Below are 14455 nucleotides of genomic sequence, written 5' to 3'. Positions count from 1 at the left end.
GGAGTGAAGGCAGAGGCATTTAGAGCCACTGAATGACAATGCCTGTGAAAAACTCCGCCTGCCTTCCCAATGTCTTACTACCTTAATTGCTCCATCCCACAGTCAACATCTGTAAACTGTTGGCTAATCCAGTAAAAAGCATGATGGCATTTTTAGGTAATCCAAAAATTTAGCTTGAAGGGTAGAAGAGGCAACGCAAAGGGTTAGCTGCAATTAGATGCGGTTCAGCGCAAGTGAAAGGCACACACTAAGACTGATTTTGATAATTGGAAACAAAGGTGCTGTTGCGGTGATTTATGATTAACAGGGTTGCATCTTGCAACCTTAAAACATCATCTTGCGAAGAAATACTTCTGGATGCACAGATTTTAAGGAGGAAGCTGCAGCCCAGCTGTAATACTACTTACTGAACCTTTAACAAGAGATTGCTTGGTAAGTGGTGGATGAATTCAGGAACCTAGCAACAGAAACAGGAGAGAAGCCTGATCTGAAATTTTTTTTTTCTAAAGTCAGGATGGGAGTGCAACTGAAGTGGACTGCTAAGACTGTCAACAAATGCGGCCTCCATCTGACCGGAGGATTTGCATATCCCTTTAATAATCATTCCTCAAGTCCCCGACTACATATTGTTTCCTCTTCTGGAAACCTCAGTGGACCCAGAGTCCATACCATCTTGAACCTTGGGGGTATAAGGTTGAATTTTAGGTAGAGAGGTGAAGCTTGGATGACTGTCGGGAAAACCTTAAATCTGCCCAAAGAGAATGACAATATTTTTTTAAGGGGGCAGGGTGGACAGGGTGCTGTCCGTGTTTAAACCAGGGACTGACAGGCCCTCAACACAGAAGACGAGATCTGGAAGCCGACAGGGAGGAGAGAAGACTATGCTGGAGCAGCAGCCCCGCCTTCGGCGGCGGCGGGCGCGGCCTCCTAGAATCAGCGGAGGGCGAGGCCTGCGCGCAGCGCAACCACGTGACTCTTTAGCCTCCGGGGGCATCGGCGCATGCGCGCCCGGATCCCGACGAAGCGGGCGTAGTGCTCGTGGCGGTGGTAGCGTCAGCCGCGGCGGCTGTGGGGACGGAGACGGTGGAAGTGCCACCTTTGGGTCATTTGGCTCGGACTGCGGCTCATGGCATTGAGTGGCATCCATCGTCAGGTCAGCTGGGCGGGAGCCCTGGAATTGGCTGGAGGGGGCGATGCGCCGGGCAGGAAGGGGCCTGCCTTGCTTCAGGCCGCGGTGGGGCCGTGGCCTCGGTCCCCGCCGAGTTTGAGGCCTGGCGTGGCCTCGGCGTCCAGCTGTCCATTCCTTTCTCCTTCCCACCTGTTGGGTAGAGCTTGCAAGGTTTCTTTTCTTAGACCAAATGTTTCTGTCACGGGTGCCTTAGGACGGGCGGGGAAATGTGGGCCTCCACCTTGGTTCAGAATGCGATTTGGGGGCTCTGAAGCCCGTGCCTCGCCGAGAGCTGGAAAGCAGTGTGGCTGGAACGACTGGAGGTGGTAGGGGTTCAGGAGTAGCCGCCAGGGGACTGGGGGAATATAATACAAATTCTGTTAAAGCTTTTAGGCGCTTTGTCGGGCGCGTTCCGTGTTTTGACTACATCAGCCACATGTTTGGGACTCTGAGCCAGAGCAGCCCCAGAACAGTCAGAGCTTTTTGGCAGGATAGGATAGAAGCAGAAAAGCCAGACGTTAAAGATCCTAGTAGTATCTTTTAAAGAAATATGTTTAAGAATAATGTTTACCTTTGGTAGCCAGACACCAACACTCGTGTTTTTCTCGCTTTAAAATCACATTTTAAAGTTTATAAATACTACTTTAGGTTAAAAAGCAGTACTGTTCTGAATATATTATTGATGGTACTATAATACCATATTTTATGGTAATTAAAATGTTACTTTTTAGTTTGATATTCATATTGCCTTCTCTTTAAGGATTTGAGGTTATTTGGCAACTGATCCAATGCCCAGAAATACTTTAAAGCTTTCTGCAGCTGGAAAGGTTGAAGCTTAAGAAATCAGTTTTCATACAGGGAAGTATAAAGCTCGTGTTGGAACGTAAGTTTTTTTGGCTAAGAGCTTAAGTGGATTGAAAAAAAGCTCAGGTATTCCCCCGCCTCCTCCCATCATCTGTAACCTCATTCTAGAGTTGCAAAAGTTGGAACTTTCCACTCTTGAGTCTCTGGTAGGGATAAAATGAACGAAAGGAGTTTTGCTAAAGATTAGTTCTTAGACTGTGAACCCTGCAATAATTAGGTGTTGACAAGAGATGGTTAATTAGTAGGTAGTATGAGATATTTGAAGTGAGAATTGAAAATAAATTTTTTTGTGTCAGTTATTTGATAATAGTTTTTTTATTTTTTATTTTGGTATCATTAATCTACAATTACATGAGTGACATGGTTACCAGACTCCTCCCATCATCAAGTCCCCACAACATACCCCATTGATAATAGTTTTACTTACCTATAGTTGAATAAGAAAAAATTTTACACATCAAATGCTAAAAAGTGTATTTTCTTCCAAGAGATACAACCTTCTGTGATATGTTAAAAAATAATTCTGCATAAAAATATGATTTTTTTTGTTTGAAAAATAGCCAAAGGAGAAAGGAGAAAGTAGTAGTTTCAACCAAATGGTGATTTCTTTTTTTCAAAGATCTGAAGATGCTGCACACATTTATGTAAATATATGTATATAAAGTCCAGTTTTTGGAACATAGTGTTTAATATGTGGAAAGTTAAAAAAAGTCAATCTGTGAACATTCTACTTAGCCTCTGAAAACAGTTGCTAAAACCATTGATTATACTTTTTTCTTAAGTGCAGTCTTTAAATTGGCTTATCTGTGGATGAAGCACAGAGTAACTTGCAGATTGCAAAACTAGTTGATTTATAACATTCAGACTCCTGCGTATTAAACCTTAGTAATGACTTCAGATTTTTACATGTTGCTCTGTTCGTGAAAAGAATAATCAACAGTTAAGATTTTCCATACCCTCTATAGGCATAAGTACCTATACAGAGTTTTTAAAACATTAAAGTTTCCATTTTTAATGAAGTATGGGTTAAGTCATCCTCTAAAATATCTTTTACATTTTAAATGGCATGCTGAATTGTTAGATGTTCAATGTATGTAAAGTTAATGTATGATTTGCAACTATTTTTTTCATGTACTGTATATTCATTTTATAATTTATCATTTTTTTAAGTACTTGTGGGATTTTTGACACTCATTTGATAAGAAATTGCAGTGTAGTAAAGTCATCGAGTGACTTGGTGAGTTGAGAAAGGAGGAAAATTTTGTTAGTCTGAGAGAATAGAATGCTCCCAGGCTCAGGCATAAAGAATGTATTGGGCTATTTGAATGGCAATTAGAAGGAAAATTGTAGGATTAATAGGTCTGAAAAGTTAAGTTGGGACCAGATACGTCACTCATGTTTTCAACAGATACTTACTATGATGTTATATACCAGATCTGGTTTAGATTCTAGAGACACAGTATTTAACAAAACCTAGGCCTCTGGTCTCACTGAATTTAATATTCTAGTAATATTAATTTATCTGTAGCAATAGGGTAGCAATGTTTTTCAAAATTTTTTTATTTCAATCCATAATAGGAGAACATGTAACATAGCAACCCAGAAAACAATAGTTGAATTCTGTATATAGTTCAAAGTATGCCTTTATTGTGTGCATGTACTCTATTTTTTCTATTTTATATTTTTCCATTAAAAAACAAAGCTGGTTTGAAGCAGTCTGAAGTTTGAAAAACATTGCTTAAGAGAGGAGATAATAATTGCTTAAAGAATTGTAGCAGTTCAGTGTGAATGAAGAGGATAGTTAATCTTTATAGCAAGGTATGTGTGATTATTTTGTGAATGAGACTTAGAGAGCTTAAGTATCTTGATCAGTTACCTAATGAGTAACTGGAGCAGATCTTTAGTTCTTTTGGGCTCTAAAGCCCACGTGCTGTATTAACCACTTCTCACTTGGTTATGAAGTAATAGGTCTTAGTCTGAGGCGACAAAGGACTCTAATGTTATTTTTTATTATTCAAAGAATTGAGTGTGTATTAGGTCTCCAGGTATATTGTATCCCTATATTTTGGTAGATCTGGTCCTTTCAGGTAACATGACCTAGCAGGGAAGATACACATAGAGCAAGTATCACAAATGTGATGTGTGCTATGGAGAAAAACAATGCAGTGGAAGCATAATTGGGGGAACTTAACTAATTTGATGGGTAGGGAATACTTTTCAGGAAGTGATGTTAAAACTTTGCCTAGAAGAATGATTTAGGTTGAAGGTTCTGAGTGGCATATGAGGGTGAGGTAGAGGGATGGGAGAGTCTTCCAGGTAGAAGAAACTGCATACACCAAGGCCCTGAAGCTGACAGGAGCTGAATTGAAATAAACCACAACAGAAGTGAAATTTATGGGCTGTATAAGTAGAGAATAGGCAGGAGTTTTGGTGTTACGATGGAGTTGAATCCTGGCTCTGTTCCTTACTACCTGTGTAACCTAGGACAAGTTATTTAATCTTAATTTTGTTTTCCCCATCCCCCAAATTCATTCTTCAAATATTCTTCAAAATATTTGTTTAATAAATAGTGTCTCTATTGTTCTAATAGCTAGTAATTGAAGTCATAGCTGTGTGTAATGACATGCTTTCATTCATTCACTCAAAAGTAATGTGTCCTCAGTGTGCCACGCAACTCAGTATACAATAGTTATATTGAATGTGTGTGTATAATTGCACCATATGTCACAAAACAATATAGCTTTAGTATGTGCAAAGTGTTCTGATAATTTTTTTTTCTATTTTTCATTTGCATAAAGGAGAAGAAGCTGGTCTAAAGCAGTTGGGAGAGTTTGAAAAATACTGGTCTAGTGGGGGGGATGATTACATAAGCTGTAGCAATAGTACTGTGAATAAAAAGGGGCTGGTTAATTCTTAGGTTATACTAAATAAGTAAATTTTTTAGTATTTATAAATTCTATGGATAAAAGAGTAGAGTGACATAAAGGGGATCTTGTATGCTGGGGTTGGGAGCAAGTTATAGTTTTAAATAGGTCTTACTGAGATGATGACATTTCAGCAGAGGAGGATGTGAGGAAGGTAGCCATGTGGGTATCTGGATCACTGGGTATAAGATCACTGCTCAGAGGGAAAGTGAGGGCAAAGGCCCTAAAGATGGAGAGAGACAGCAAGATGTCAGTATGCCTGGAGCTGAGTGAGAGAGAGTAGGAGGGTGAGATCAAAGAGGTGAATGTTGGGAGGGATGTGGTGGGTCATTGGAAGGATGTTTACCTTTACTCTGGGTGGAGCAGTGGAGTGATATGGTCTGATTTGTGTTTTAAGAAGAATACTATCTGCTGTGTTGAGAGCAGACTGGTAACAGGGAAATAATAGTGGGGTAGAGCAAAAGGGAAGAGGAGGAGGCCTATAGAAGTTATAGAAGACTACACTAATATTCTCGATGAGAGGTGATTGGCTTGGATGAATATTGTAAGAACTGGGATTTTGGCTATATTTGAAAGGTTCCATAACAAATTGGTTGGATGTAGGAGAAGAAAGAAGAGTTAAGGATGACTTCAGCATTTTTGGCCTGAGCAACTAGAAGGTGGATGTTTCTATCAGCAGAAATGGGGAATGCCGTGGATAGAGTAGGTTGAGGGGAAGAGAGTAGGTTTAGGGGAAGAGATCAGGAGTTATTTAGGGACATTGCATTATTTGAAATGACTCTGTATGTGCAGATAATGTCAGTAGCAGCTGAATATATGAACCTGCAGTTTGGAAAAGGGGTCTGGGCTGGAGATAGAAATTTGGGAGTTGGTGTTTAATCAGTATTTAAAACCTGAAGATGGAGAGAGACAGCAAGATGTCAGTATGCCTGGGGCTGAGTGAGAGAGAGTAGGAGGTTATACTAAATAAGTAAATTGTGAGTTAAGGAGATAGAGAAGGGTAGATGAACAAGGATGGAGTACTGGGGTACTCTGATATTAAAAGATTATGGAGAAGAAGAATACCCAGTCTGTCTCAGGAGACTGTCACTCAGAGGAATGAGTGTGTTAGTAGTAACACCAGGAGATGGTGTGACCTGGAAGCCATTAAAAGAAGGGCATATCAGCCTTTGGGCATTATCACCCAAATCTTCAGTGCTTCTAATTTTATAGGACGGTGAGAAGATTTTTAAAAAGAACTCTTCAAAACTATAGGGGAGCAGCCTAAAGTAGGAGGAAGATTAGGTGAAATGACATGTCAGAAAAGGTAAGAAGAGAACTTTTGAAGTAGGAAGTGATTATTACTATTACTATTGGATGCTATGAAGAAAAGATTATAAGGATGAATTAGAAGGTATCCAATTAGATTTATAAACAGGGAGATTGTGATCTTGGTGAATTTCGGAGGAGTGATGATGAAGAATCGGAACTGAAGAGTAAGTCAAGGATATGGAAATAGGGATAATAAGCTTAGACAACGTCATTAGCTTCTCATTGTCAGAACAAAATCCAAATCTGTAACATAGCTTGTGATAACTGTTAGTTTTTAAGCTAAATAATAGTATGTGCATTATAAATTATTATATAAAAGGTGAGAGATACTTAAACATTTGATTGTTAATGGAGTAATCTAATATAGTACAAGACACTGGTAAGAAGAGAATGAAGATAATTTAGAAGCAACACTCTTGAGAAGATGGGTGGGAGAAGTGGTCCAAGTCATGAGTTCAGGTTTTGACCTTTGATAGGAGCAGAGATACTTCATCATTGTATTAAGGGAAGAAAGAGGACAAGTAATAGTTATGTATTTCATCTTTTATAGGAATGTTGTAATAGATATACAAAAGCAAGTACTTTAAGAGCAAAAAGGAGGGAAAATTATAAACGGGAGGGAACTGGGGCATTGGTATATAGATGTACCTGAAGGTATAAAGAATTTTGAAAGGAAATGGATAATTAATAGAGATCATAAGATTGTATATCAGTGATACTTTAAAATAAAAAGGGTACTTGTGATTCTTGAGAAGAGGTAAAAATACCAGCATTCCTAGGAGTTTGGAAGAAGTTGATTCTAACCCTCCTGGATGACTTTGAGGTGTTCAAGACTTCAGTGGAGGAAGTAACTGCAGTTATCTGCTAGAAATAGCAAGAGAACTATAAGTGGACACTGAGGATGTGACTTAATTGCTGTAATCTCCTGATGAAAATTCAAGGGCCTTGCTTCTTATGGATGAGCAAAGAAAGTGGTTTCTTGAGGTGGAATCTACTGGTAACATGCTAGCAAACAGCATTGCGTGCCTCAGAGAAATTGTTCATGAAAGGAAGCATCAGTGCAGCAAGCTTCATGGTTGTATTTTAAGAAATTGCTCCAGCCACCACAGCCTTCAACAACCATCATCTAGGTCAGTCAGTCAGCAGCCATAAACATTTATACAGTGCTCTCCACCAGCAAAAAGATTATGACTCAATGAAAGCTCAGGTGATAGTATTTTTAACAATAAAATATTTTAAATTAAGGTATATACATTTTTTTGGACATACTGTAATTACACACTTAATATACTATAGTATAGTTAAACATAACTTTTATATGCACTGGGAAACCACAAAATTCATTTGATTTGCTTTACCATGGTATTCACTTTGTTGTGGTGGTGTGAAACTGAACCTGCAATATCTCCAAGGTGTGTCCCTTCGGGTAAACTCTGTGTTGACTGCCAGTTTTATGAGGTAAAAGTCAACAACTTTTTTTCTTTCTCTTAAAACTTCTGCAAAAAAATGTAAGTGCATTGTGAAGTTCATTTTTATTTTCCTATATAGTGTAACATCTTAAATTTGGACAACACTTTTGAAGGAATTCATTGTCTGCAGTGGTACTCTTATTTATGTGAATTATAGTTTTTAAGACTTTCACATACTTTTATTTCATCTGAGGTTCTCAATAGCTCTATGAAGCTGGTAATGCAGTATAAGTCCATTTAGAAATAAGAAAAGTAAGACGGACATAGGGATCACACGCTTTTAAGGGAGAGAAGTAGAACCCACTTCCCTTGTCCCTTTGTTCTTTTTAATATTTACCAATAATTTATCTTAGTTGAAAGAAAGGTCTGTAATTCTAGTTCCTACTCTTTTGTACTTTATATTTTTAGATTTAGTTATAATTTAGTTGTCTTTAAAAAAAAATTGTGTTAAAAACCACCTGACATAAAATTACCTTCTTAACCATTCTTAAGTGTGCAGTCCAGTAGTGGTATGTCCACATGATGTGTGAAATAGATCTCCAGAACTTTTTCATCTTACAAATCTGAAGTTATACCCATTAAACAATGACTCCTCTTTTCTCCCTCATTCCAGTCCCTGGTAAACATTCTACTCTCTCTTTTTTTGTTTTTGTTTTTTAAGGTAAAATTGAAATAATGTCTTATGCTCAGGTTTTACATGAGCAACATTGTGGTTACTACATTCCCCCTATTATCAAGTCCCTACCCCATGCCACATTACAGTCACTGTCCATCAGTATAGTAAGATGATATAGAGTTAACTACTGTCTTCTCTGTGCTATACTGCCTTCCACGTGCCCCCATTATATTGTACGTGCTAATCATAATGCCCCTTAATCCTCTTATCCCTCCCTCCCCACCCATCCTCCCCAGTCCCTTTGCCTTTCGTAACTGTTAGTCCATTCTTGGGTTCTGTGAGTCTGCTGCTGTTTTGTTCCTTCATTTTTGGCTTTGTTATACTCCACAGATGAGTGAAATCATTTGGTACTTGTCTTTCTCCACCTGGCTAATTTCACTGAGCATAATACCCTCTAGCTCCATCCATATTGCTGCAAATGGTAGGATTTGTTTTCTTATGGCTGAATAATATTCCATTGTATATATGTACCACAGCTTCTTTATCCATTCATCTACTGATGGACAGTTAGGTTGCTTCCATTTTTTGGCTGTTGTAAATAGTGCTGCAGTAAACATAGGTGCATTTGTCTTTTTGAATCTGTGATCCTGAATTCTTAGGGTAAATTCCTAGGAGTGGAATTCCTGGGTCAAACGGTATTTCTATTTTGAGCTTTTTGAGGACCCTCCATACTGCTTTCCACATGGTTGAACTAATTTACATTCCCACCAGCAGCGTAGGAGGGTTCCCCTTTCTCTACATCCTCGTCAGCAGTTGTTGTTTGTCTTTTGGATGTTGGCCATCCTAACTGGTGTGAGGTGATATCTCATTGTGGTTTTAATTTGCATATCTCTGATGATTAGCGATGTGGAACATCTTTTCATGTGCCTGTTGGTGATCTGAATTTCTTCTTTGGAGAAGTGTCTGTTCAGATCCTCTACCCATTTTTTTTTTTAAGAGGTAGAAGTATTTATTTTACATATGTTCCAGATGCAAGTAATGAATACAATACAGGTACTATTTTCTTTCACATCAAGTTAAAATCACACTAAAAATAAAGGTAAACATACATAATAAAATTACCCATAAAGAATAAAATTACATGTTTGGAAGTTTTTAAATGTACTTCAAGGAAACTCATGGGTTAATTAAGAATTGTAGAACAATACAATGTGGGAACAAAAGAATTGTGGGAACAATACAAAAACACTTCAACACTTGTGGAAAATAATCATAATGAAATTTTGAATGGCTTTAAATATAATTCATAAGTAAAAGAATACACAGAAAACACATTTTCAAAAGTTTGGAATTTCGTGGAAAAAATGATGAATTTCTGGAAAGCAAAAATTTTAAATGTCAACTTGATACTAAATAAAATCATGAATAAATGAATAATTTTTACAGAAATTAAATGATCCAGGTATTCAAATATAACACACTCTAAGGGCACATAAGCTTTTATAGGTGAGTTATTACAAATATTTAATAGATAATCCCTGTTACATTAAATTTTTCCAGAGAATGGGAAGTTAACCAACCAAATAATGAGCTACAATCTTTTACCCAATTCTTTTTTTTTTTTTTTTTGAGAAGGCATCTCTCATATTTATTGATCAAATGGTTGTTAACAACAATAAAATTCTGTATAAGGGACTCAATGCACAATCATTAATCAACCCCAAGCCTAGTTCTCAACAGTCTCCAATCTTCTGAAGCATAACAAACAAGTTCTTACATGGTGAACAAATTCTTACATAGTGAATAAGTTCTTACATGGTGAACAGTGCAAGGGCAGTCATCACAGAAACTTTTGGTTTTGATCACGCATTATGAACTATAAACAATCAGGTCAAACATGAATATTCATTTGATTTTTATACTTGATTTATATGTGAATCCCACATTTCTCCCTTATTTTTATTGTTATTATTATTATTATTTTTTTTAATAAAATGCTGAAGTGGTAGGTAGATGCAAGATAAAGGTAGAAAACATAGTTTAGTGCTTTAAGAGGGCAAATGTAGATGATCAGGTGTGTGCCTATAGACTAAGTATTAATCCAAGGTAGACAAGGGCAATAAAACATCCACGGATACAGAAGATTTCTCTCAAAACAGGGGGGGTGAGGTTCTAAGCCTCACCTCTGTTGATCCCCAATTTCTCACCTGATGGCTCCCCTGCGACTGTGCCTGTCTTAGGTTGTTCCTCCCTTGAGGAATCTTACCTGTCTCTGGCTAACCAGTCATCTTCCGGGGCCATACAGGGAAATGTAAAGTTGGTAAGTGAGAGAGAAGCCATATTGTTAGAAAAGGTTAGCTTTTTACTTCTTTGCAGATTTATGCCCTGTGGCTTTTATGCCCAGCATTTGTCTTGAGGTATCTTTACCACTTGGAAGAATTACGATGCTCGGTAATTTTGTTATGAGGCACGAATTCTACTTAAGGGTTGTAATTAGGAAGGAAGAAGAAAAGCTGTAGACGTAGCAGACGGAAGAAAACATGGAAAGATTGATTATTTCTTTGACATATCTTCTTGTAGAGTAACATAAGCATGTATAGGTTTTGAACTACTAATTAAATTGCATGCACACATTAACATAATAGGAATACAGCTACATAACCAAAGCAGACCTACAATTAACAGCCATCTCCAGTGAAACCAAGAAAACCAGTTAGACACCCTAGGCATTTGTGAAAACTTATCAATGATATGATGGATATTGTCTAACTGAATTTGAATAGTTTGAGAAAAATCAGACAAATTAAAACAACACATTCCTGGGAACTGTTCACATCCCATCTGTTCACATTCCATATGTTCTTTTAAGAGTAGATAGTCTGTAGTCGCAAGATTTTGGAGCACTGCTACTTGCACTTCTCCTAATTCTTGGTTGAGTTCCGACAGTATAGATCCAGTCAAATTTGTTGTTTTACTGTATGCACAGGTCAGCTTAGATATCTCCTTCTTCATTCCAATGGCAAGTCCAGGAACCGGTGGGATGAATGCAGCTACAACTGCAACAGTGCCAGGATCTTTGTTGAAGTTTTTTGATGAACATCTTATGGAATGACTCTTCTAGAGAATGTTGATGTTGGAAGTTCTTCTTCATATCGTATCTTAATTCGTTTTCTGGGTAGCCAAATTAGGCTTTGATCCTCTGTGTAAACACAAACAAACCCTTTGCCCACACTTTGATATGCCCTTTATATCATTGTGAAGAACTTACTGGAGATCACCACACAGGAACCGCTTTTTTTTTTTAAGAGAAAGGAATATTATCAGAAAAATGTACTTCCATAGCTGAGCATTTGACACCCTTTAAATGATCAAAATTAAGGATATTTAAAGCATGCTTTAATCATTGATTTACAGTTAGTTTTATCCTATCAGGGAGTAATCCCCCTTTTCTTTCCTTTATTTTTTTTGTTATCATTAATCTACAATTACATGAAGAATCTTACGTTTACTAGGCTCTCCCCTATACCAGGTCCCCCCCACAAACTCCTTTACAGTCACTGTCCATTAGCATAGCAAAATGTTGTAGAATCACTACTTGTCTTCTCTGTGTTACAGCCCTCCCCTTTCTCCCCCCCACCATTATGCATGCTAATCATAATACCACCTTTCTTCTTCGCCCCCCCTTATCCCTCTCTACCCACCCATCCTCCCCAGTCCCTTTCCCTTTGGTACCTGTTAGTCCATTCTTGGGTTCTGTGATTCTGCTGCTGTTTTTGTTCCTTCAGTTTTTCCTTTGTTCTTATACTCCACAGATGAGTGAAATCATTTGGTATTTCTCTTTCTCCGCTTGGCTTATTTCACTGAGCATGATACCCTCTAGCTCCATCCATGTTGTTGCAAATGGTAGCATTTGTTGTCTTATGGCTGAGTAATATTCCATTGTGTATATGTACCACATCTTCTTTATCCATTCATCTCCTGATGGACACACAGGTCGCTTCCAATTCTTGGCTATTGTAAATAGTGCTGCGATAAACATAGGGGTGCATCTGTCTTTTTCAAACTTGAGTGCTGCGTTCTTAGGGTAAATTCCTAGGAGTGGTATTCCTGGGTCAAATGGTAAGTCTATTTTGAGCATTTTGAGGAACCTCCATACTGCTTTCCACAAAAAGTGGTTGAACTAATTTACATTCTCACCAGCAGTGTAGGAGGGTTCCCCTTTCTCCACAACCTTGCCAACATTTGTTGTTGTTTGTCTTTTGGATGGCAGCCATCCTTACTGGTGTGAGGTGATACCTCATTGTGGTTTTAATTTGCATTTCCCTGATAATTAGCAATGTGGAGCATCTTTTCATGTGTCTGTTGGCCATCTGTATTTCTTTTTTGGAGAACTGTCTGTTCAGTTCCTCTGCCCATTTTTTAATTGAATTATTTGTTTTTTGTTTGTTGAGGTGTGTGAGCTCTTTATATATTTTGGATGTCAAGCCTTTATTGGATCTGTCATTTACAAATATTCTCCCATACTGTAGGGTACCTTTTTGTTCTATTGATGGTGTCTTTTGCTGTACAGAAGCTTTTCAGCTTAATATAGTCCCACTTGCTCATTTTTGCTGTTGTTTTTCTTGCCCAGGGAGATATGTTCAAGAAGAGGTCACTCATGTTTATGTCTAAGGTGTTTGCCTTTGTTTTTTTCTAAGAGTTTAATGGTTTCATGACTTACATTCAGGTCTTTGATCCATTTTGAGTTTACCTTTGTATATGGGGTTAGACAATGGTCCAGTTTCATTCTCCTACATGTAGCTGTCCAGTTTTGCCAGCACCATCTGTTGAAGAGACTGTCATTTCGCCATTGTATGTCCATGCTCTGCCCATTTTTTAATCGGGTTATTTGCTTTTTTGTTGTTGAGGTGTGTGATATGTTTTGAATCTCAAGCCCTTGTTGGTTATGTCATTTATGAACATATTCTCCCATACTGTTGGATGCCCTTTTGTTCTACTGATCGTGTTCTTTGCTGTACACCTTTGATATAGTCCCACTTGTTCATTTTTGCTTTGTTTCCCTTGCCTGAGGAACTATGTTCATGAAAAGTTGCTCATGTTTATATTCATGAGAGTTTTGCCTATGTTTTCTTCTAAGAGTTTTATGGTTTCATGACTTACATTCAGTTCGTTGATCCATTTCGAGTTTACTGTTGTGTATGGAGTTAGATAGTAATTCAGTTTCAGTTTCTTAAATCCAGTTTTGCCAACACCAGCTCTTGAAAAGGCTGTCATTTCCCCATTGTATATCCATGGCTCCTGTATCATATAGTAATTGGCCATGTATGTGTGGGTTTATATCTGGGCTCCCTGTTCTGTTCCATTGATCTATGGGTCTGTTCTTGTGCCAGTACCAAATTGTCTTGATTACTGTGGCTTCGTAGTAGAGGTTGAAGTTGGGGAGCATAATCCCACCCGCTTTATTCTTCCTTCTCAGGATTGGGACTCTCTGTTTTTATTGACTACTATAGATAACCTCATGTAAGTAGAATTGTACAGTATTTGTCTTTTTGTGACTGGCTTATTTCAACTAACATACTGTTCTCAAGACTCATCCATGTAGCATATTACAGAATTTCCTTCATTTTCAAGGCTGAGTTCCATTGTATTTATACACCACATTTTGTTTATCTGTTGATGGATGTTGGGTTACTTTTTGCTCTTGGCTATTGTAAATAGTAATGCCATGAACATGGGCATGCAAATGCCTCTTTGAGACACTGCTTTCAGTTAATTTAGGGTTGCATACATACCTAGAAGTGGTTTTTTGGATCAGATGGTAGTTGTGTTTTTAATTTTTGAGGAATCTCCGTACTGTTTTCTATAGCAGTTGCATTTTACAATCCACCAGTTGTGCACAAGGGTTCCAGTTTTTCCTCATCCTTGCCAAAATTTATTATTTTCATTATTATTTTTTGATAATAGCCATACTAATTGGTGTGGGATGATATTTCATTGTGATTTTGATTTGCATTTCTTTGATGATTAGTGGTGTGGAGTATCTTTTTTTAATGCTTGCTGACCATTTGTATATCATCTTTGGAGAATGTTCAAGTCCTTTACC

At 37.9% G+C, this 14455-nt stretch overlaps 1 protein-coding gene across 1 annotated transcript in view; it reads left to right on the top strand.

The window, feature by feature from the left end:
• Positions 1-994: 994 nt before the first annotated feature.
• PRPF39 (pre-mRNA processing factor 39) overlaps positions 995-14455 on the top strand; it is a 37367-nt gene continuing 23906 nt past the window's right edge. The window contains exon 1 of the mRNA XM_017670261.3: positions 995-1153. The gene's annotated coding sequence lies outside the window, so the exon portion shown is untranslated. The remainder of the gene's footprint in view (positions 1154-14455) is intronic.

This window comes from Manis javanica, chromosome 8, assembly GCF_040802235.1.
Source record: "Manis javanica isolate MJ-LG chromosome 8, MJ_LKY, whole genome shotgun sequence".
In the NCBI taxonomy this organism is placed as follows: Eukaryota; Metazoa; Chordata; class Mammalia; order Pholidota; family Manidae; genus Manis; species Manis javanica.
This window is presented reverse-complemented; position numbering and strand designations above follow the sequence as displayed.